At 44.8% G+C, this 24,399-nt stretch overlaps 1 long non-coding RNA gene across 1 annotated transcript; it reads left to right on the plus strand.

Annotated features, from left to right (window-relative positions):
* The first annotated feature begins 2,535 nt into the window (after positions 1-2,535).
* Positions 2,536-16,931, plus strand: LOC116990002. The gene is made up of 3 exons (XR_004416384.1): positions 2,536-2,565; positions 6,139-6,145; positions 16,921-16,931. It is a non-coding gene; the product is annotated as an uncharacterized LOC116990002 (long non-coding RNA).
* The last annotated feature ends 7,468 nt before the right edge of the window (positions 16,932-24,399 follow it).

The raw sequence follows: 24,399 nt of genomic DNA on the forward strand, positions 1-24,399 counted from the left end.
ATCCCCGCACATTAACACTATCCTGCACACACTAGGAATAATTTTACCCATACACGAAGCCAATTAACCTACAAACCTGTACATCTTTGTTGTGTGGGTGGAAACCGAAGATCTCGGAGAAAACCCACGCAGGTCACAGGGAGAAAGTACAAAGTCCGTGCAGACAGCACACGTAGTACAGCATGGTAATTGACATTTGACCCGCCGTGTCCATGCAGACCATCGATCACCCGTTCACACTAATTCTAGTTATCCCACTTTCTCATCCACTCACTACAAACTAACGGCAATGTGTAGAGGTCAACGAGCCTACAAACCTGCACGTCTGTGGGATGTGGGAGGAAACCAGCGCAGATGTAGGAAACTCAAGTGGTCACAGGGAGAACGTACAAACTCCACACAGACAGCAGATGAGGACAGGGTCGAACCCGGGTCTCTGGCGCTGTGAGGAATCTGCCTTACCAGCTGTGACAGTGTCAATGTCTGCATCGCGGATTTCACCGACTCCGGCATTGCTGTTCAGGCCAGCATTTACTGCCCATTACTAGAGCATCTCACATAGCATTTAGGAACCATCCAGACAAGGAACAACAGATGGTTGTGTTCAAAAGGGAACTGCAGATGCTGGAATATCGAAGGTACACAAAATTGCTGGGGAAACTCAGCGGGTGCAGCAGCATCTATGGAGCGAAGGAAATGGGCGACGTTTCGGGCCGAAACCCTTCTTCAGAAGGAACAACAGATGCTGGAATGTTCACCTGAGCACAGAGTACTGGAGGAACTGAGCAGGTGAGACAACATTTGTGAAGGGAATGTACGGGTGATGTTTCAGGATGAGAAACTTCTACAGACTAGTTGAATCAGTCTGAATGAGTCTGATGAAGGGTCCTGACCAGAAACGTCACCTGTCCATTTCCTCCACAGCTGCCGCTGACCCACAGGGTTGCTGCTGCACATTCTCATTTGAACCACTGTAGTCAGTCTGGCGTCACGAAAGCTGGATAAGGATGGTAGATCTACTGGGCTGAGGGGCATAAATGAAGTAGAAGAGATTTTAGCACACTCTGCATTTTTGTGGTTATCTTAATGGAGGCCAGTTGTTGCTAAATTCCAAATTATGAACTGAATTTAAATTGCACTGTTTCCATAGTGTGATGGGAAGCTGGTAGCAATGATTAAAATGATGCTAGGTAGAGAGAGGGTAGACATTCATGACCTTGTTTTCCCCAGGGTGAAAATGTGGACCACCACAGGACGTGGCTTTAAGGTGAGAGGGATGAAGTTTAACAATATGTACGGGGTAAGTTGTTTTAACACAGAGGATGCCTGGAACATATTGCCGGGTGAGATGGTGGAGGCAGACACAATAGTGGGATTCTAGCGGCTTTGAGAGAGGCACATGGATATGCAGAGAATGGAGGTATAAGTTTCAGGCAGAGGAGATTAGTTTATCTAGGCATCATTTACAGCATGGACATTGTGGGCCAAAGGGTCTGCTCCTGTACTGTACTGAACTCAGATCTGTAAACTGTTAGTTCAGGCCCCAGGATTACCAGCTGTGTTGCATATCTGGTGTATCGCTATTGAACACGTGGGCTTGCCCGGCCCAAATGTGTAGGATGGACCTGCAGGTGGTAATTTACACTGAAGATAGACACAAGAAGCTGGAGTAACTCAGCGGGTCAGGCAGCATCTCTGGATAAAAGGAAAAGGTGGCGTTTCAGGAAAAAACTTTTCTTCAGACTCGACCAGAAGTGTCAATTTTTCTCAAACCACTATCAACATCTCTTCCATATTTCATTCACCATAATTCCTCGACGCTACCGGAAGATACGTTTACCTGGATTAATTAGCTTCAGCATCCGTTTCCACAGGTTGAACTGAAAGGGGCCGCTGGTATCATCTTGCCTAAGGTGAATGGAAACTCTGGCGGGTCTCTGGAACTGCATGTTTTCACACCTGTGTTGGAAATAAAACATATCGCTGAGATGTAAAAGTAGAATGATGCACCCTATCTATGATCTCACTTTATATATGTATCAGCACTGCCCGCAACTTCTGACTGTTCACAGACTACTATCCAAGACTGAGGTCAGAGGGAAATATGAACAACATATATGAGAAATATATAAATCAAGTTATTCTATGTGTTGATTGGGGATAGATATTGACCACAGTATATCAAGGAGAAATTTTCAGTTGTTTTTTATAGTATTCTGCAAGGACTACCTCAGAAATCAAATGGAGACCTCAACCAAAAAGCAGCACTTCTGATAGTATTGCACTCACTGTACTGCATCCCAAATACTGGACACTCCACTCGCCACTTTAATTTCATGTTTTATGTATCTTGTGTTTTATGACTGTTGGCGGATCAATTTCCCTCCTGGGGTGAGTAAAGTTCTATCGTATTGTATCATATCTCATCCCTTGCACATGAGACATTAGTTTTTATTATCCATTGGTTCACAACCACCATCTATTAACCTTCTCCATGGGTAATGGATATTCCTTCTGAACTGTATGTGTGTTAGAGGAATTAAGTGTGAAGATTTAGTTGAAGGTGTGGGAAAGATGTACAATAACAGTGCCTTGGTTACATTGATTAGAAGGACTGGAGCCTCAGGGGCTTCCCAGGTAACGGGCAGGGTAGGAGAGAGAAGCAGCGTTATCCAAGTCTTTCCCAGTATTGACGAAGGGTTATTGACCTGAAATGTTGTCCCTGTTTCCCCATCTTTGGATACTGATTGATCTGTTGAGCTCTGAGCAGTTCTTGTTTCTCCAATTGAATTTTCCAATGGTAGGTAATTACCCTCCCTACTGCCTCTCTCTTCTCCGCACCCAACCCAGTATATCCCATTTCTCCCCCTATTCTTGGCAACACAAGTGGATAGAGTGGCAAACAAAGCATAGTATACGCTTGTTTTCATTGATCAACTCATTGTGCACGAGTCGTTACGTTTACTTCATTGTCACATGTACTGAAGTTCAATGAAAAGCTTTTCTTGCATGCTCACTAGCCAGCAGAAAAACAATAGATGATCATATTCGAGCCATCCACAGTGTAGATACATGATAATGGGAATAATGTTTAGTGCAAGATAAATACCAGTCGTGAAGTCATGATGCAGGTTTATCAGACATTCGTCAGGCCACATATGGAGCATTGCATGCAGTTCTGCTCATCCCTTTACGCAGAGGATAAGGAGGCTTTGGAAAGGTTTGTCGGAATGATGCATGGATTAGGTGGTATTGGCTATAGCCAAGATGTTTGACACACTTGGATTATTTTCTCTGCAACATCAGAGGTTCAGGGGAGACCTAATAGAATTATACAAAATTATGAGGAGCATACATACGTTAGACAGTGAGAACCCTTTCCCCAGGATGTAAGTATCAAATACTGGAGGGCAGTTTTAAGGTGAGAGGGGCAAAGTTTTAAATAGATCCACGGGACAAGTTTTATTTACACAGAGGGCGGTGAGTGACTGGAAAATGCTGCTAGGGGCGGTGGTGGTCGCAGACACGGTGGTGGCATTGAAGAGACTTTTGGATATACACGGAATGGAAGGATATGGATTATGTGCAAGCAGATAAGGGGTTGTGTTGGCATCATGTATGGCATAGACATTGTGGGCTGAAATGCCTGTTCTTCCATCTAGATCCCTCCCTTTTGCTTTGCATTTCACCCATCTTCTCTCCTTATCTGACAACATGTTTGTTGCCTTTTTATCTCGAGCGTGTGGCGCTTATTCCACTGCCAATCATCCCCCCACCCCAACTGTATCTACCTATCACTCACCAGGCTTTGTCCACACACTACTCCTTCACAACTTTCTCCTTGCTACTACAATCAGTGTGAAGAAGGGTCCTGACCCGAAATGTCACCTGTCCATTCCCTCTACAGATGCCGCTGAGTTCCTCCGCCACCCTGTGTTTTGCTCAAGATTTCAGCATCTGCATTTCAGTGTGTCCTCTTTATGTTCTGGATTTCCAACGCCTACAGTTTTTTGCTCCAATGAACGAAGTATTCATTCACTTTGCCTGGATTCTGTATCCAACAATGCAAAGGACTACAGGTGGAATGAGTTCAATCACAGAATATATAATTGTCAGACAAATATGGACAATAAAGTACTTATCGGCCAAGAATATTTTTAATATCCTGAAAGAGATAAGAAGATTGTTTTAGTTTTAGTTTTTATTTGTGGAGATACAGCACAGAAACCGGCCCTTCGACCCACCGAGTCCGCACCGACCAGCGATCCCCGCACATTAACACTATCCTGCACACACTAGGGACAATTTACATTTAAACCAAGCTAATTATCTACAACATTGTATGTCTTTGGAGTGTGTGAGGAAACCGAAGATCTCTGAGAAAACCCACGGAGGTCACGGGGTAAATGTACAAACTCCGTACAGACAGTTCCCATAGTCAGGATCGAACCCGGGTCTCTGGTGCTGTAAGTCAGCAATATCGCTGCACCACCACATTTTATTACAACATTGCATTACAATGATCTGTCAGAAACTTAAACAATGGTAAAAATGCATTTCCAATTGTATTGTGTAAAAACTGCGTTTTGATTTTCCACTGAGTCACAAGATTTGGACAGAATACATTCAATACCAAACTCATAATGCGAAATTCAACAGTCTCTCTCTCATCAGAAGCCTGTTGATACATTGCATAGATGGGTTTATTTTAGTTTAGGTATAGAACACGGAAACAGGCCCATTTCTCCACAAAGCCCATGCTAATCATCGATCACCCATTTGCATCAGTTCTAAGTTATTCCACTTTCCCATCCACTCCCTACACACTGATGGCAATTTTACAGAAGCCAGTAAACCTACAAACCCACAACCCGGAGAAACCCCACGTGGTCACAGAGAAAACATGCAAACTCTGCAAAGACAGTGCTCAAGCTCAAACAGATAAAGGTCTTTAAAATGATGAGAGGGATAGACAGAGTTGATGTGATCAAGCTTTTCCCTTTGAGAATAGGGAAGATTCAAACAAGAGGACATGACTTGAGAATTAAGGGACAGAAGTTTAGGGGTAACATGAGGGGGAACTTCTTTACTCAGAGAGTGGTAGCTGTGTGGAATGAGCTTCCAGTGAAGGTGGTGGAGGCAGGTTCGTTTTTATCATTTAAAAATAAATTGGATAGGCATATGGATGAGAAGGGAATGGAGGGTTATGGTATGAGTGCAGGCAGGTGGGACTAAGGGAAAACAGTTGTTCGGCACGGACTTGTAGGGCCGAGATGGCCTGTTTCCGTGCTGTAATTGTTATATGGTTATATGGTTATAAAGGAAAATGGACAAGTACATCTGGTCAGGCAGCATCTGTGGCAAGAGCAACGCAGAGTTAATGTTTAGTTTAGTTTAGTTTAGAGATACAGCGCGGAAACAGGCCCTTCAGCCCACTGAGTCTGCAGCAACCAGCAATCTCCCACACACTAACACTATCCTACTGGGGACAATTTACACTGCTACCAAGCCAATCTTCAGATTAATAATGTTAATTCTGTTTCTTTCTTCACTGTTGTGGACCTGCTAAATATCAGCGACTGTTTAGGTTTCTATTTTTGATTTTCTGCATTTACTTGTCAACCACAGCATACCTAGTGTGAAGGGGGCACATTTTTAAAAGTTTTACACAGGTGGGTACCTTGAACGTGCAGCCAGAGGCGGTGTATTAGTTTAGTTTAGAGTTACAATGCGGAAACAGGCCCTTCGGCCCACAGAGTCTACGCCGACCAGCGATCCCCGCACATTAACACTCCCCTAAACACGAGGGACAATTTGCAATTTTACCAAGCCAATTAACCAACAAACTGTGCGTGAGGAAACTGAATATCTCGGAGAAACCCACGCAGGTCACGGGGGAATGTACAAAGTCCGTACAGACAGCACCCGTCTTCAGGATGGAACCCGGGTCTCTGGCGCTGTAAGGCAGTCGTGCTGCCGCTGCGCCACCGTGTCGCCGTCGGTGGTGGTGCATGTCGATAAAATAGCAGCATTTACGTGGCGTTTAGATAGGCACATGGATATGCAGGGCATGGAGGGATATGGATCATGTACAGACTGAAGAGATTAGTTTAACTTGGAATCATATTCAGCTGTGAGATTGTGGGTTGAAAGGTCTGTTCCTGTGCTATGTCCCAAGTTTTATGGTCTATTAACAGAAAAACCGACTGGTAAAATTGAAGCTCACAGATCTATGAGGAAATAGAAACATAGAAAATACGTGCAGGAGTAGGCCATTCGGCCCCTCGAGCCTGCACCGCCATTCAATATGATCATGGCTGATCATCCAACTCAGTATCCTGTACCTGCCTTCTCTCCATATCCCCTGATCCCTTTAGCCACAAGGGCCACATCCAACCCCCGCCCACATCACAAAGACGTGCAGGTGTGTAGGCTCGTTGATCTCTGCAAATTGTCCTTAGTTTGTAGGGAGTGGATGAGAAAGTGGGATAACTAGAATTAGTGTGAACGGGTGATCGATGGGCTGCATGGATGTGGCAGGTCAAAGGTCAATTTCCATGCCGTATCTCTTTAACCTCTACGCTGTTGCAAGGTTATGTCAGTGAGACAGTGAGTAAGCGATATAATCACATCAGCGCTCTCCCCAACCTCCAAGTGTTGTGTCTCAAGGGAGGGAAGTGGGGAGAGAAAGGCAGGCGGGAATACCTGGTAAATAATAGCTATAAAAACATAGAAACATAGATGGATAGTTATATGGATGGGAAAGGAATGGAGGGTTATGGTCTGAGCGCAGGTATATGGGACTAGGGGAGACTATGTGTTCGGCACGGACTAGAGGGGTCGAGATGGCCTGTTTCCGTGCTGTAATTGTTATATGGTTATATGGTTAAAATAGGTGCAGGAGTAGGCCATTCGGCCCTTCGAGCCTGCACCGCCATTCAATATGATCATGGCTGATCATCCAACTCAGTATCCTGTACCTGCCTTCTCTCCATATCCCCTGATCCCTTTAGCCACAAGGGCCACATCTAACTCTCTCTTAAATAGAGCCAATGAACTGGCCTCAACTACCTTCTGTGGCAGAGAATTCCAGAGATTCACCACTCTCTGTGTGAAAAATGTTTTTCTCATCTCGGTCCTAAAAGATTTCCCCCTTATCCTTAAACTGTGACCTCTTGTTCTGGACTTCCCCAACATCGGGAACAATCTTCCTGCATCTAGCCTGTCCAACCCCTTAAGAATTTTGTAAGTTTCTATAAGATCCCCCCTCAATCTTCTAAATTCTAGCGAGTACAAGCCGAGTCTATCCAGTCTTTCTTCATATGAAAGTCCGGACATCCCAGGAATCAGTCTGATGAACCTTCTTTGTACTCCCTCTATGGCAAGAATGTCTTTCCTCAGATTAGGAGACCAAAACTGTATCCTAAATGGTTCTTTGGTGCAGTAACCCTCTATTTTACTTCGGAGTCACGTGAGTGACAACGTGAAGAACCCGCGCAGCACGAATGCGCGGCATTACGTTCAGCAATGCAACAGCGGCGCATCGGGAGTCAGGCGCTCCCGCTACGGGGTGAAAGAACGGACCGTCAGGTAAGCTCTGAGGTCGGGTTTTTCTTTCACAGGGAGCCTTCTGCTTTCAGGCAGAGAAGAAAGGCTCTAGAACAAACCTGTCCCCCAAGCCACGGAAGAGTGGGGGGGGGGGCAGCAACAAGGCGGTAGGACAGCTTACCCGGCGCCCCGCTATTCCCCGACACCGCGTTGGAAGTAAAGCCACGGAAGAGGCGTCCGGCCGGTAGCTTCCGACTTCTCGGACGGGGCCGTCTCTCCACCCGCACGGGGGGAAAGACAGCCGCCTGAAAAGATCTGTTTTCCGCTCGACTCCACGGAGGAGCGTTCCATCTGGGGGGGGGGGCAGCAACAAGGCGGTAGGACCGCTTACCCGGCGCTCCGCTATTTCCCCGACACCGCGCCGAGCCCAGCCCGCTAGCGCCTGCGCAGCGGGCTGGAAGTAAAGACACGGAAGAGGCGTCCGGCCGGTGTCTTCCGACTTGTCGGACGGGGACGTCTCTCCACCCGCCCGGGGGAGAGACAGCCGCCTGAGCCGCATGGAGCGGCTCCTGGAGCAGGAGCTCCAGCGAGACGCGGTTCGTGAGGGGCGCTCTCGCAGGGGGAGTTCAGGCACTCCCCCACAGTGCCTTCTGCACTGTCCATTGCTTCCTCCTTACCCGAGGGTAGCTTTGGTGACCAGGACTGTGCTGGTCAAGAAGAGGGGACGATGGCTGAAGATCTCGGGAGTATGCAAGGGGTGCAGGAACAGGAAGAGCTGCTAGGCGTGGTGGACCGCTTCGTGGCAACCCCACGTGCAGGGGGCCGTTAAAGGCCAAACCAGCGGCCAGCATTAACCACCTCTCCAACAGGCCCCTACAGGAGAGGTGATCAATAAGGCCTTAGCAAACTGCAGCGGATCCTCAGGCTCCTGACGTCAGCCATCACATCATTTGCTCGTTCCGTGGACAAATACGGAGATGACCACAACCTTCGTAAACAAATTTTAAAACGTGCCATAAAATCCTAAATTTGCGGGGTTGTGCATACCCCAGCCACTGAGCCAGACCCACTGCTCTTTGGCAAAAACCTCACAAAGCATATGAAGGATATGGAAGAGGCTTTAAAACACTTTCGGTCTCATGAGGGCAGGCCCGGGACGAGCAAACCAAAAACAATAATTCCTAAGTAGCAGCACCCCATCGCGTCCATCAGTCGACGTCTACCATATGGGACTGGAGAAAGCTCGGGGTCCGCATTCTATCACCGAAAGTCTTCTTTAGACCAGGGCCCAGAGCGGACCCCATGGAAAATGCGCCACCCCCCAACATCATCGCCACGTCAGATAACGTGCAAGACTCGTTGGACCGGCAGAAAACAGAACAATACCCATAACCATGGAGGTAGGTGGGTCTGGTTCCTACCAGCGTATAGAAAATAGGGGCTTAATACTAACAGGGGGGAGATTACACCTTTTAAAAAAGCACGGGAGCCTATCACAAGTGATCAGTATATACTCAATGGCATTAGTGGATACAAAATACAATTCATACTAGAAAAATTGCCACCAGTTCAACATTCACCCAAGAGGGTATTTTCCCTCCCTGTTAAAGAAACGAGAGGGACAAGCTGAACTGGTGAGACTAATTACAAAGGGTATCATGGGAAAACATGAACCCTTGGAATTCGTATCAAATATATTCACTAAATCCCCCCAAAAAATGGTGGATGTCGCGTCATCATTGACTTAACTTCACTAAATATGTTTGTTAAGTATATACATTTCAAAATGGAAACGGTTGTTACTGCCAAACAACTAATTTCCAAAGGATACTTCATGGCAAGCATTTATCTTAAAGATGTTTACTATTCAGTACCATTCACAAGGATCATCGCAGATACCTGAAATTTACCTGGATGGGGCAGCTATGGCAGTTTAAAGCGTTACCCAATGGGTGCACATCAGCCCAAGATTATTCACCAAGATACTAAAACCAGCTCTGGCAATATTAAGAAGACAAAAACATATTGTCATGGCATATCTTGATGATATCTTAATAGTAGGCAAGACCATGGAATTGACTATGTTAGCTGTATCAGCTACCAAACAGTTGTTCGAAACCCTGGGATTGTCTTACATCCCGATAAATCTAAGTTGAAGCCATCCACAATCATGGACTACTTGGGCTTCACAATTAATTCAGTCTACGTGACTGTAACATTGCCAAGAGACAAAACAGTTGAATTGGCACAATCATGCAACAATTTAATGATTCCGACCTTTGCACTGTCAAAACTTACAAAGAGCAAAGGTACAGGCACCAAAACGACATACAGGTAATTATGACCGTGTCATAAAGTTACCCACTGAAGCAATATCAGAACTACAGTGGTGGGCAAAACACGTTTGGCATAGTTTCAGCCCTATTATCATCACTAACCCTACGTTAGTTATCCAAACAGATGCCAGTGCTCAAGGCTGGGGAGTAACTAACTTCATATCCAGCACAAGTAGTAGATGGACTAACCCAGAGTCATCGTTACCACTTACACTGGGCATTAATTATCTAGAGATGTTGGGTGACTTTTATGGTTTAAAAGCTTATGCACTAATATGCATCACTTGCATGTACGGTTACAAATAGATAATACTACGGTGGTGGCCTACATTAACCATATGGGCGGAATAAAATCGGTATCATGCGACAAGTTGGTCAACACAATTTGGCAATGGTGTGTCGAAAGACATATTTGGCTATCAGCAACTTACCTGCCAGGTAAGCTAAATACAGTGGCAGACACCAGGTCACGTAAATTTAATGACAACATCGAATGGATGTTAAACCCCAAAAAAATTGCAAAAGTTATCAAGCAATATGGCAAGCCAGATATCGATTTATTTGCATCAAGGCTAAATCACCAGGTACCTATGTATGTCGCATGGGAACCAGACCCTGAGGCAGCAGCGGTAGATGCGTTCGCGCTGGATTGGGGAAATTATTCTTCTATGCATTTCCTCCCTTCTGCCTCATCAGTTGGAGACTACGCACAATACAAATGGACTCTGCTTCAGGTATTTTGATAGTATCCGACTGGCCTACGCAGCCATGGTCCCAATACTCCATGACATGGTTGTTGAAACTCCGATGGTATTCCCCAGTGACCCAGAGTTATTAACACCCAGTGTCGGGCACAAGCAACCCGTGCCATGAACAAATCAAACTCCTGGGTTGCAGATTCTGTACAAACCACTCTGGGACTGGGATTATCAGAACAAACCGTCGACACCATGTCAGCATCTCTCCGAACATCAACTAAAAACAGCACTTGTCCAGCATCAAAAAACGGGAGAAGTAATGCTTGGATACAGGGACCACCTACTCAACCGCTACAGTTACCAAGGTACTGGAATTCCTGGCGAACCTTCACCACGATGAAGGACTCAGCTACAGAGCCATCAACACAGCTAGAAGTGCCATGCCTGTCTATTTAAAACCAGCTCCAGGACAACAGGCCATGGGGTCCCACCCGCTGGTGGTCAAACTAATGAAGGGTATTTACAACTCTAACCCCCTAGACCAAGGTACACCCATATATGGGATGTCAGTGTGGTCCTGACATACCGCAGGGGATAGCCAACAGTCAGATCCCTCAACCTGGAACAATCTATGCTCAAAACACTCATGTTGATGGCACTTGTATCTGCACAGCGGTTCCAGTCACCACACCTATTGCGACTGGACAGCATGCTCACAGGTCCAGACCAGATCTCTGTCGTTATCCAGGGACTGATCAAACAGAGCAGACCAGGAACACCTAATCCAGTCGTGGAATTCGGGGCTTACTCGCCAGAACCACGGTTATGTGCCATGACCCACCTGCTATCCTACATAGACACAACCAAAATATTCGAGGGAGATGAAATGCCTTGTGGGCCAGTCACAAAAAACCTTATGGGCGGATGACAAGCCAAACCATTTCGAAATGGCTCAAGCAGGTGCTAAAAGCTGCTGGGATAAACACTAACATGTACAAATTTTATTCCACCAGGGCAGCATTCACGTCGACGGCTAAAAGAATGGACGTGCTTATAGACCACATCCTGGCTACAGCAGGATGGTCGGGGGGAAGAAATGTTATAATAACCCGTTGGCAAAACCTGTTTTATTTGCAGAAAAGGTTTTACAGACTGCAAATATTTAATTTAAGCCCAGGGGAGCAATTTCATTTCTTTGTTGTTATTGTTAAAAAATACCATTGTGTTTTTCTACAAACAGATTCATTGGTTGATTACGATAACACATTTCCTCCCTCAAGGACTTCGGCAGTGCGTGAAATAATACCTGTTACACGGTTTGAAATCACAGAGATTTGAAATCACAGAGAGTTGAAGTCCTCACGTAGTCACTCACGTGACTCCGAAGTAAAATAGCAAGATTAAACGAGAATTTACCAGTTTGAAGTTTGATCTATATTTTATGAGGAGTTACGAAGAGGGATTACGTGCCCTCCGCTCCCACCCTCATTAATATGGGTCAAAGTGTTAAACTGATGTCTCCTTTTCTTTACTATGTTTACTTCAATAACTGTGTCTATCTGTGATTCCACACCGCTGCTTTGAAGTATGACGCGCATGCGTGCTGAGCGGGTTCTTCACGTAATCCCTCATCGTAACTCCTCATAAAATACAGATCAAACCTGAAACTGGTAAGTTCTCGTTTAATCTTACTATTATTTCACGTTGTGACTATTTGGAAATCCTGATGTCTCCAATTTGCCACATCATGTGCTGATTTCCCTGTTCCATTTAACGCCCCAGGATCTCAGTCACCATTGAGACACAAAATGCTGGAGTATCTCAGTGGGACATGCAACATCTCTGGGGAGAAAGAATGGGTGACGTTTCGGGTCGAGACCCTTCTTCAGATTGAGAGTCAGGGGAGGGGGGGTGGGATACAGAGATAAGGAAGTGTAAGGTGTGAGAACGAGACATCAAAGGGGGTGAAGATACAAGGAACATGTCGAATAGAAGATCATTGTTAGCTAGGAGAAGGTCACAACAAAGCAAACAGAGATAAAATGCAATCAGGACAGTCAGACTGGTCGGAGTTCTGGGAAGGGGGAGGGCTGGAGAGAGAGGGACAGTAATGGTTACTTGAAGTTAGAGAAGTCAAACTATCTTTGGTTTAAACTAGCATCTGCAGTTCCTTCCTACTCTTAGTTGCCATTCTTCCTTTAGCATTTTGGTGCTAAATTTCCACATTCACAGAACAGCACAGCACAATAGTGGAGCAGGCACTTTGGCCCACAATGTCTGTGCTAATCATGATGCCAAGATAGATTAATCTCATCTGCCTGCATGTGACCATGATGTGCCTGTCTATAAGCCCATACACACCAGTATTGGACCTGCATCCACCACCACCAACCCCTGGTCGTGCATTCCAGGCACCAACCACCCTCGCTTGTCCTGCACATCTCCTTTACATTTTGTCTCCTCACCATAAAGCTATGCCCTCTAATCTTTCATACTTCCACCATAGGAAAAGGTTCAGACTGTCTACCCTATGGGTCTCTTGACTTTATCTACTTCCATCCGGTCTCTCCTCAACCAGCAGTCCAGAGAAAACTATTCAAGTTTGTCCATCCTCTTTGGATACTAATTCACTGTAATCCAGGCATCATTCTGGTAAATATCTAGTGCATTCTCTCCAAGGCCTCAACATACTTCTTATATTGGGGTGTCCACAACTGCACACAATACTACAAATGAGGTCTAACCAAAGTGCTAAATATCTGCATCGTGTCTTCCCGACACTTCTACTCAATGCCCAACTAGTCTTTTCCTTTTCACTGGCTTGCAGAACTTGGGTCTGACATGATTCTGTGTGCTGATTGTGTCTATAAGCTTGTGATGATGAAGGAATCAAGATTGTCATTGTATCTGTCTCTCACTCTACATATTCATATGACAATCAGCTCGTCCTGAGTTAACCAGTCTCCCTTAAAACTCACTTGGGCCCCACTCACCATCCATGCTTCCTTGAAACTTGCCTCGTTCTGCTGCTAGTGCTCTGTTTAAATGTACCTGGTTAACTGGAATAGTCACAAAAATCTGGAGTAACTCAGCGGGCGAGGCAGCATCTCTGGAGAGAAGGAATAGGTTTCAGACTGAGTGTCAGGGGAAAGGGAAACGAGAGATAAGGAAGGTACATAGAAGAAATGAATGAAAGATATGCTAAAAGCAACGATGATCAAGTAAAGGTGGAGCCCACAATGGTCCATTGTTGACTGTGGGGTCGGTGATAATGCGTTAACGGGAATGTTTATTGTTATTCTACATATCATCTATAAACAATGATTTAAAACTGTGCAAAACACAAAGTGCCTGAGGAATTCAGCAGATCATGCAGCATATGAGAGGGCGAAAGGATACATGACGAATTGGGTCGGGACCTCCTCTAGACTGACTCAGACTTAATTTGTGTACACAGTGCTGTTATAACAGCAAGTCAAGCAACATGTTTGATGGTGCTCGACCTGCTGAGCTATTCTAGAACTTTGTATCCTCTTGTGGAAACTGGCATCAGTAATTTCTTGTCTCGAAGTGCGTTGGAGTATTAATGAATATAATCCAAGAGCCTGGAAAAGCTGCTAGATTGGTTTAGAGTTTAGAGATACAGCGCGGAAATAGGCCCTTCCGACCACTGAGTCCGCACCGACCAGCGATCCTCACACATTGTCACTGCCCTACACACACTAGGGACAATATACATTTCTACAAAGCTGCACGTCATTGGAGTGTGGGAGGAAACCGAAGATCTCGGAGATAATCCACGCGGTCACGGGGAGTACGTACAAACTCCGTACAGACAGCACCCATAGTCGGGATCGAACCTGGGTCTCTGGCGCTGTAAGTGATGTAAGGCGGCAACTATACCGCTGCGCCACCGTGCCACCCATTCTGGGACTGGTGCTGTAAGGCGGCACCTATACCACTGCACCATCGTGCCACACATTCTGGGACTGGTGCTGCCAAAGTTCTGAATGTGGACTGATGGAGTTATCTACTGTACATTGGGTTTTACAATCTGATGGTAATGGCATCGTGTTTCCCATGTAAATAATAGACAATACATGCATAAATTCTGCATCTTCTAGACTCAGTTTTCCTTGTATGTCTGAGATTGCTTGCTGTTCGGAGATTTTCATCAGATTTTCATATTTTTGTTGCAAGATGGCATTTTCCTTTTGCTCCAGTTTTGTTTTCAGCTCTTTCTCTTCCTGGTGCAAAAACTGGTGCAGTTCTTTGAACTTAAATTCAACGTTCTTCTGCAGAGCCGCAGATTCTTTCTGATGGAATAAACAACAGGTGCATTTACCCAGTGCAAGGTGACAAGTGCATGAGTGGTGGAGCATAGAACAGAAAACAGTACAGCACAGGAACAGGCCCTTTGTTCCACAATGCCACAGCTGAACATCATGCTGGGTTAAAACTGAAAACACACACCTCCAGATTCAGGGAGTTTCTTCCAGTTGTTATCAGGCAACTGAACCATCCTCTCACTAACTAGAGATCTGTTCTGACCAACCATCTACCTCATTGGACACCTTTGAACTATCTTTAATCGGACATTACCTTTCTTTTTATTTCAGAGATACAGCGTTGAAACTGGATCTTTACCCCATCATGTCTGTGACGACCAGTGATCACCCATACACTAGCTCTACCCACACACTGCGGACAATTCACAGAAGCCATTTAACCTACAAACCTGCACGTCTTTAGAATGTGGGAGGAAACATCTTTAAGGTGAGAGGAGCAAGTTTAAAGTGGTTGTGTGGTGCAAGTATTTTTATTTACGCCAAGGGTGGTGAGTGCTTGGAATGTGCTGTTGTAAGGGGGGGGGGTGTGGTTGAGGCAGACACGTATGTGGCATTTAAGAGGCTGTTGGGTAGGCAAGTGAATGGTGGGATATGGATAATGTGCAGGCAGATAAGAGTTGGTCCTGTCATTATGTTTGGCAGACATTGTGGGCCAAAGGGGCTTATTCCTATGCCCCATGTTCTAGGGTGGTGATGATTTGACACCATGGTGCAGATTCAGTCTCCTTGTTTACAGAAGGCAGTGTTGAAAAGGTTCATTAAACAGACTCATCATTTAAAGGAGTTGTATTATATGGGAAGTGAATAAGATTCAGATTGGAGTTGTTGACAGGATATGTTGTAGGAAGGAACTGCTGATGCTGGTTTAAACCAAAGGTAGACACAAAACGCATTTCCTTATCTCTGTATCTCCCTCTCCCCTGATTCAGTCTGAAGAAGGGTTTCGACCCGAAACGTCACCCATTCCTTCTATCGAGAGATGCTGACTGTCCCACTGTGTTACTCCAGCATTTTATGTCTATCTTGTTGACAGGATACTTCCTCTGGTTGGGACAATCTAGAACAGGAGGTATAGATTTGGCCAATGGCTTTACCAACTGAAGGGAATGAAGAAATAAATCTGAGGAATGAGCCTGAAGAAATGTCCTGATCCGAAACGTCGCCTATCCGTTTCCTCCACTGATGCTGTCTGATTCCCTGAGCTCCTCCAGCACTTTGTGTTTTGTTCAAGATTCCAGCATCTGCAGTTCCTTTTATCTCCAAGGCAAAGATAAGGATTTTTGTCTCTTCAGACTGGAGAGATGTCATAGATGGTTTGATGTAATAGTGAGGTCAAAAGTTGTGATTAGAAGGGCGGGTAGGCTTGCTGGAGCACATGGAGACACAAGGAAGTGCAGATGCTGGAATCTTGAGCCAAATACAAAGTGCTGTAGGAAATATACATCACATGGGATCCAAGGAAAGAAAGCTGAAAATTGGTTTAATGAAAGGAAGGAGAGGGTGATGATTGAATGTTGCTTTTCGGACTTGAGGCCTGTGACTAGTGGTGTGCTTTGGGGGTCGGTGCTGGACCCATTGCTGTTTGTCATTTATAACAAAGATATGGACGAGAACATACATGCAGAGGGGAAAGATTTAATAGGAACCTGAGGGGTAACTTTTTTACACAATGGGTGGTCGGTGTATGGAACGAGGTGCCTGAGAACGTATGTGAGGCAGGCACCATCGCAACGTTTAAGAAACATTTAGACAGGTACATGGATCAGATAGGTTTAGAAGGATATGGTCCAAACACAGGCTGGTGGAACTAGTGTAGATGAGATATGTTGGTCCATGTGTGCAAGTTGGGCCGAAGGGCCTGTCTCCACGCTATATGACTCTATGAACTGATCGGTTCAGGAGCATCTGTAAAAGGAATGGACAAACAGCCTGAAACATTGCATATCCATTCCCTCCAGAGAAGCTGCCTGACCCACTGCATTACTCCAGCATTTTGTGTGTTTATGGAGCACTTGTCTGACTCCTGCTCCCTTCCCTACACGTCTCATGTTGTGTGTTTGGAGAACACATCGGGCCTTTCAATGATGCACAAGAAGCTAAGGATGCTGGAACCTTCAGCAAATGACCATTGTGATTTTTGGCGTTAAATCAGAGGAAACAATATATTACAACAGATCAAATATATAATGGATTGAAAGGCACAAAAATAAATATTTACCCGGTGCTAGATTATGGCAATGTCCCACATGCATGACATTGGACCGCAACACTAGTTTTTACATTCACTGTTTGGTTTCCCATCTCAACTTTGCTTTGGTGTGGGACCTTTAAACGGCTCTTCTTACCTTCAGTTTATTTACATCTTCCTCTTCTTCATCCACACATTTACAGATATCAACCATCTGTTCATTGAGGGACGCTATTTCTTTCCGTACAATTCCCTGGAACAGAGATAATCGCAAAACAAGTCAAATAGGTCTCCTGAAAAAGACAACATTTTCAAAGTCTGTTGTCAATGATCTGGAAGATCAACCCCAATTATTGTTTGGCTCAGCTGGTGGAGCAGCCTCACAGCTCCAGCGATCCAGTTTCAACCTGGTCCACCAGGTTTGTCCACGTGGCGTTCCCCTTGTGTGGATTACACCCATTTGCTCGTAATTTTCCCCATGTCCCATAAAACAGGCAATCCGGCATGTTTCCAATGACTCTAACCAATTTCTACAGATGCATCCTAGAAAGCATCGTATTAGAATGCATCGCAGCTTGGTTTGGCAACTGCTCTGCCCAAAACTGCAAGAAATTGCAGAAAGTTACGATGTAGCCCAGTCCATCATAAAAACCAGCCTCCCCCTCATCGACTCCATCGATACCACACTTTCTCAGGAAAGCAGCCAACATAATCAAGGACTACTTCCTCCCCAGTCATTCTCACATCTCGCCTGTTCCATCAGTCAGAAGATCCAAAATCTTGAAAGAGTGTATGACTTTCAGGAATAGCTTCTCTCCTGCTGTTATCAGGCTATTTAACAGACTCTTATAAGCTAGTGGTGTGGTCCCGATCACCCAATCTATCTTCTTGCAACGTTTACATTTTTAGAAAATCTGCACTTTCTCTCTAACTGCAGCACTATACTCAGCACTGTTTATTTTTCTCTTTGCACTACCTGGTATACTTCTCTATGGTTGATTGTACCCATAAATGGTATGACTTGCTTGGATAGGGGGCTGAGCAAATGTGTTCACTGTATCTCAGTACACTTGAGAATATAACACCAAAACCAAAGGCAATTGTGTTGTGTTTGGTAGTTTAACAGGACACAGTAATTTGTCCCCAGCATTCAGGTGAGCGACTGAATCTGGGTAAAGTTGATGGGAAAGTGGAAGGAATAGATTACAGGGGAAATTATTGGGAAATAAGGTTGCACTCTATGCTGGCACAGACAGTGGGCTGAAATAGCCTTCACCTTTATCACAAGGATAAACAGAATTGGAATTTGGTCGTGGTTGTTACGTGTACTGAGATGCAGTGTAAAACTTTTGTTTGTGTTCCATGCAAACATATCAGATTGTACATGAATACAATCAAATAAGTAAGAGCAATGAGAAAATACCAGAGTGCAGAATATGTTTCCCAGCAATGGAGCATAACAGTTCCATAGAAACAGTCCAATGTCAACCATGAGTTAAGTTGGGGAATTGGGACTGTACTTTAGCTTAAGGCAGGATCTTCCAGAAGTATGGTAAATATGACAGGGGAAGAAGCTGTTCCTGAGTCTCGCTTTGCGGACTTTCAAGCTTCTGTAACTTCCGCCTGATGGGAGCGGGGAGTAGAGGGAATGACCAGGGTGGAAATGTGTTAGATTTTGTTGGCTGTTATCCCGTGGCAACGTAGATGGAGTGTCATAGTCATAGAATCTTGCAGCGTGGAAACAGGGCGTTCAGCCCAGTTTGCCCTCACAAGCACTAGTCGCGCCTGCTTGCCTTTGACCCATATCCCTCTAAACCTGTCCTATCCATGTACCTGTCTAAACGTTGCGATAGTACCTGGATCAACGACCTCCTCTGGCAGCTCATTTCATACACCCACCACTCATTGTATGAATATTTCCCTTATTAAATCTTTCCCCCTCACTTTAAACCTATGTCTTCTGGTTCTCGATACCACTACTCTGGTCAAGAGTCTCTGTGCATCTACCCGATCTATTCCTCTCATGATTTTATACACCTCTATAAGATCACCCCTCATCCTCCTCTGATGAAAGGAGTCTTAGCCTGCTCAGCCTCTCCCTAATGCTGAGGCCCTCGAGTCCTGCCAACATCTTCACAAATCTTCTCTGCACCCTTTCCAACTGTGTATGGTGGGGAATCTGGTCAGCGTGATGGCCTGCGTGGCATCCACAACTCTGCAATTTCTCATTGTTTCAGGCAGAGCTATTCCCAAACCAAGTAGCCATGCATCCTGAAATCCTGATTTCTGCTGTGCATCTGTAGAAGTTAGTAAGAGCCGTTGGAGACATGCTGGATTCCTGAGGAAGTAGAGGCATTGGTGTGTTGTGGCTGTAGCTTCAATGTACTTGGTCAAGGACAGAATTTCCATTCATAATTATAATAACAATTAATAAATGGGTGAAGAGAGATGGAAGGGGTAATCTAAGAATATAAGAAATTGGAGCCTTTGTTTATAACATGGCTCCCTGTTTCCTTCACCTGAGCACCACCCACTTCCCTTCCCGATTCTCAAGACCCTCGTCTCTCTTCGGGGCAAATTCTCTCTTGAATGTATTTAATGACCTTTACTCCACAACTATTTGCAGTAGACGATTCCAAAGATTCGCCATCCTCAGTGGAGAAGTTTCTACTCTTCTCCATCTGACAAGAGGAACTGTTTATTCTTGAATAACGAGCCTGTTTTTAGATTTTAAATGAGAAAATGCAGCAAAGATTAAAAATACTTCTTCTTGGGACAATGAGTTTGCTGTGCGGGGTGAGATTGAGTAGACTAGGCCTGTGTAGTCGAGAGTTCGGGTGTATTGGAGGAGATCTCAGTGAAAAACAAAGTTCTTACAGGGCTCAGTGGACTGGATGCAGGGAGGATGTGTCCCCTGTCTGAGGGGTCTGGAGAACGGGCACCCTCTCAGAATGTGGGCTGCACCATGGAGGACAGAGATAAGGAGACAGTACTGCACGCAGAGACTGAGGAACATTTGGAATTCCCTGTAACGGTGGCTGTGGAGACTCAGTCATTCAGTGCTCTTGGAGACGAGAACCGTGGTTGTACATTACAGAGTCTGGTCCTTCGGCCCATCGCGTCCATGACCACCTTTCCCCAGCTATACCAATCGATTGGTCCACATTACATCAGTATTCTTCTACACCGTACCTGTTTAAATACCTCAAATATAGTGCTTATATCTCATGTCATCACCCATTCTGTCTAACACCCTATCATTCAACTACTGCTTCGTTCCATGGTCCAAGCCACCCCTCCCTCCCTCACCCTCCTCTCAAAGATACTGGGGCAGATCATCTGGCCCCTCATTTATCCCTTCATTCACTATGATCATGGCGACTCCACCCTCCATTTCCTGTTTAATAACCTCAAATTACCACACCTCAATATCCTCTTGCTCCGATCTGCCTCCATATCTGATTAGCTTGTTTCATTTCTCCATCCCTACCGCAAGCTCTCAATCCTCACCCCCCCCCCCCCCCCCCCCCCACCCACCTCACGAAATTCCCCAGAGATTCGTGCATTAAAAATTCCTGGAGTGATGTATGGTGTCCATCCGGCCGAGCGGTCCCGGGGCCGCGCTGCCCGAGTCTCCCCCCAACCCTCGGGGACTCTCTGATTCTCTGCTTCTCCCCCAGTCTCCGTCACCCTTGATGCGGAAACAGCGCATCCGCAGCTCGAGGTGTCTGAGGATCGGAAGATGGTGAGACAGAACGGGAATTGGATACATCTTAGGGAAGACAACGGGAAGAGGTTTATGAGCAGTCCGTGTGTGCTGGGATCGGAGGGATTCACATCGGGGAGACATTACTGGGAGGCGGAGATGCGGGGTTTTTATGGCTGGACTATCGGAGTCGCCGCAGAGTCTGTGGAGAGGAAGGGGTGGGTCAAACGGAGCCCGAAGGCTGGCGACTGGAGCATCAGGCGGTCTGGTGAACTGTTTGAAGCATTCACCTGCCCTGCAACCAGTCTCCCCGTCCGTTCCTTCCCCGACAGGGTGGGAGTTTGTCTCAGTTACGAGTCCGGGACAGTTTCATTTTACGACGCGGACACCAAGTCCCATCTCCACACATTCAATAGGTATAAATTCACGGAGAAACGTTATCCTTTCTTCTGGGTTCGGGGTGGAAACTGGCTGAGAATCGGCTTCGAAACTGGCTGAGAATCGAACTTTATGTACTAATACTGGGCAGTAAATATCAAAAATATGATTCACTTGATGGACAATTCTGCCCAGCTGGTGGATTGGACTATAATAGAGAGAGAGGGGACTGCTCCCCTTGCAATATTGGAGCGATCAATGAACTTGATTAACACAAATTATAATAAAAATCCAATTATACATAGTACAATTAGAACCTGGAAATAAATAAAAGATAACCTAAAATTAAGAAATCTATCTCTGTTATCTCCAATAGCCAATACGCCGTCGTTTAAACCCTCTATTATAGATAAATCATTTACACAATGGGACAGAATAAGAATTAAAACGCTCGGAGATTTGTACGAAAATGGACAATTATTATCATTCCACCAATTACAAATAAAATATAATCTGAGAAATAACCATTACTTTAAATATCTTCAAATAACTGACTACCTGAAAAAATATGCACAAGATTATTATTATAATATGCCACCAGATTTACTGGACGAAGCAATGAGCACAAAGGCTGGATCAGCAAACTTAATATCATACTTGTATAACATTATTTTAAATATAGAAATACCATCAACTGACGGTATTAGAAGAGACTGCGAACAAGAACTAGCTATAAAAATTTAAAAAGAGAGGTGTGATAAACATTTACTATATGTGCATAAATGCTCGATTAACGTTAGACACACTCTAATACAATTCAAAATCTTGCACAGATTATACTATTCAAAAACCAAAATAAGTAAACTTTTTCCTAACGTCTCACCTATTTGTGATAAATACCGATCTCAAGAAGCTACCATAGCGCACTCATTTGTTTTTTGTATAAAAATTCAAAGATACTGGACTGAAATTTTTGAAATCTTCACAACATTATTGAAAATAAAACTGATACCAAAACCTGAATTGATTATCTTTGGAACAATGGAAGGTAGCCCTGAACTAAATGTGTTTCAAAATAATCTATTTAATTATGGGCTAATAATGGGAAAAAAGCTTATACTTAAATTCTGGAAGAACGCTCCTATACCAACATTAAATATGTGGATTTCAAATATGTTTGAAACATTACACTTGGAAGATATGAGACTCCTCCTTGCAGGCAAATCAGACCACTTCCAAAAGACGTGGTCTGCATCTATCGACACTACAAGAAAAAGGTGCACCAGTACTTCAAAAAAGAAATGGTGTCAGGATCTGGTAAGGGGGGAGAAAAATATGAAGTAGGTATATCCCTTTTGCGTGGGTTTTATAATAGAGCTGTGGTTTCCCCCCATCCCCCCCCCTTTTTTTCTCCTTTCTTTTCTAGGGTTTATTTCTTAATTATTTTCTCTAATCAATGGGTCTTTTTTTCTCTCTCATTGATCACTCTTTTATTCGAACACAACTTTTCTACTTTCTTTATCTATATCTTTCCTTAAAGCTTAAAAAATGAAGGAGTACAATAAATGTAATAAGATATATCTGGCTTGTACTATTGTAATTTACTGTACTTCTAATAAATAAAAATATTTAAAAAATAAAACAAAATAAAAAAAGAATCGGCTTCGGTTCCGCTCCGGGTGTGTAAAAGGGTCGGGTCCCGCGACCGACGTCAGGAGTTGGGCTCAGGGGCTGTGGGGCAGAAACCCGGTGGACAACAGGCCTGGGCTGAACGGCACCCAATTAATCCCCTAATTCCGCGTCTTAAAATATCAGTGAGCGCGGAAATAAAACCAGGGGGAATGTAAATGTGGGAAGAGTTAAATAAACAGCAACTGAAATCAGAGCTGTCTGTCGATCCGTTCATTTCAACGCGTTTACTGGCCACATAGCAGAAGCGTCCACGTGGCGAGGCTGGAAACTGGAAGTATCCTGAGCTAATTCTGCAACCACCATCATCTATTGCGACAAGTGATGGCTTCCACTGATTGTTGTCGGAAGCTTGCGTCATTTTCAGGACGGACGATGGCAGCGAGGTCAACATTTGTAACAAGATGGGCATGAAAGAAGAACACGTTAACTGCGTCACTTCTTGTTTCCGCCTCTAGATGACAGCAACGTCAGGTGGTGGGCCCACAGACCAGCTGCAACTTTGAGAATTAACTTTTCAATTGCAGAAACAGCGGGAAACTGATTCAACAAGTAGCATTTGTGAACTGTTACCACACCTGTGACCCAAACCAAATGCATGGCTTAAAATGTTGTGGCTTAAGAATGTTGAATACAAGCAGGAATTGCCCCAAATAGTCAGCAGGTCAGACAGCATCTACAAGGTGAAACAAACCTTACATTTTACATCTAATACTGATGACGAATGGTGATCAAACTGAGTCATAAAGTTTCTCTCTCTACATACGCTAACCGTCCAACTGAGTATTTCTCGGATCTTATTTTTTATTTTCAGTGTCTGCCTGTTCCTCCTCTCCAGAAATGATGCCAAACCGCTGAGTTACTCCGGGACTGTATGTCTATCCATCCAAATCTTTCCTGCCCGTATGTCTGCCCTAATTTATTTTCTTTACTGTCTATTTGGGAATGCTAGTGCCGCTGGTGGACATTAAGGCGCCGTCTGTACGGAGTATGTACGTTCTCCCCGTGACCTGCGTGGATTTTCACCGAGTGCTCCGATTTCCCCCCACACTCCAAAGACGTGTAGGTTAATTGGCTTCGGTAAAAGTGTAAATTGTCCCTACTGTGTGTGGGATAGTGCTGGTGTGTGCGGATCGGTGGTCGGTGCGGATTCCGTGGGCCGAAAGGCCTGTTTCCGTGCTATTTAGAGGATATGAATAAAGAGGAAGAAGTTTGGATTTTTTTGCCTTCCATCACAGTTGGGAATCCACGGTGGTAGATTTTTATGTTAGCTTTAGTAACTGAGTAAATGAGCGGGACAGGCAGCATCTCTGGAGAGAAGGAATGGGTGACGTTTCGGGTCGAGACTCTTCTTCAGTATCTTCGGTTTAAACCAGCATCTGCAGTTCTTTCCTACGCGCAGATCAATTCTGACCGTTTCAAGAAAGGTCTTGACACAAAATGTCACGCATTCCTTCTCTCCAAAGATGATGCCTGTCCCAATGAGTTATTGCAACGTTTTGTGTTT

Source organism: Amblyraja radiata, chromosome 30, assembly GCF_010909765.2.
Source record: "Amblyraja radiata isolate CabotCenter1 chromosome 30, sAmbRad1.1.pri, whole genome shotgun sequence".
Classification (NCBI taxonomy): domain Eukaryota; kingdom Metazoa; phylum Chordata; class Chondrichthyes; order Rajiformes; family Rajidae; genus Amblyraja; species Amblyraja radiata.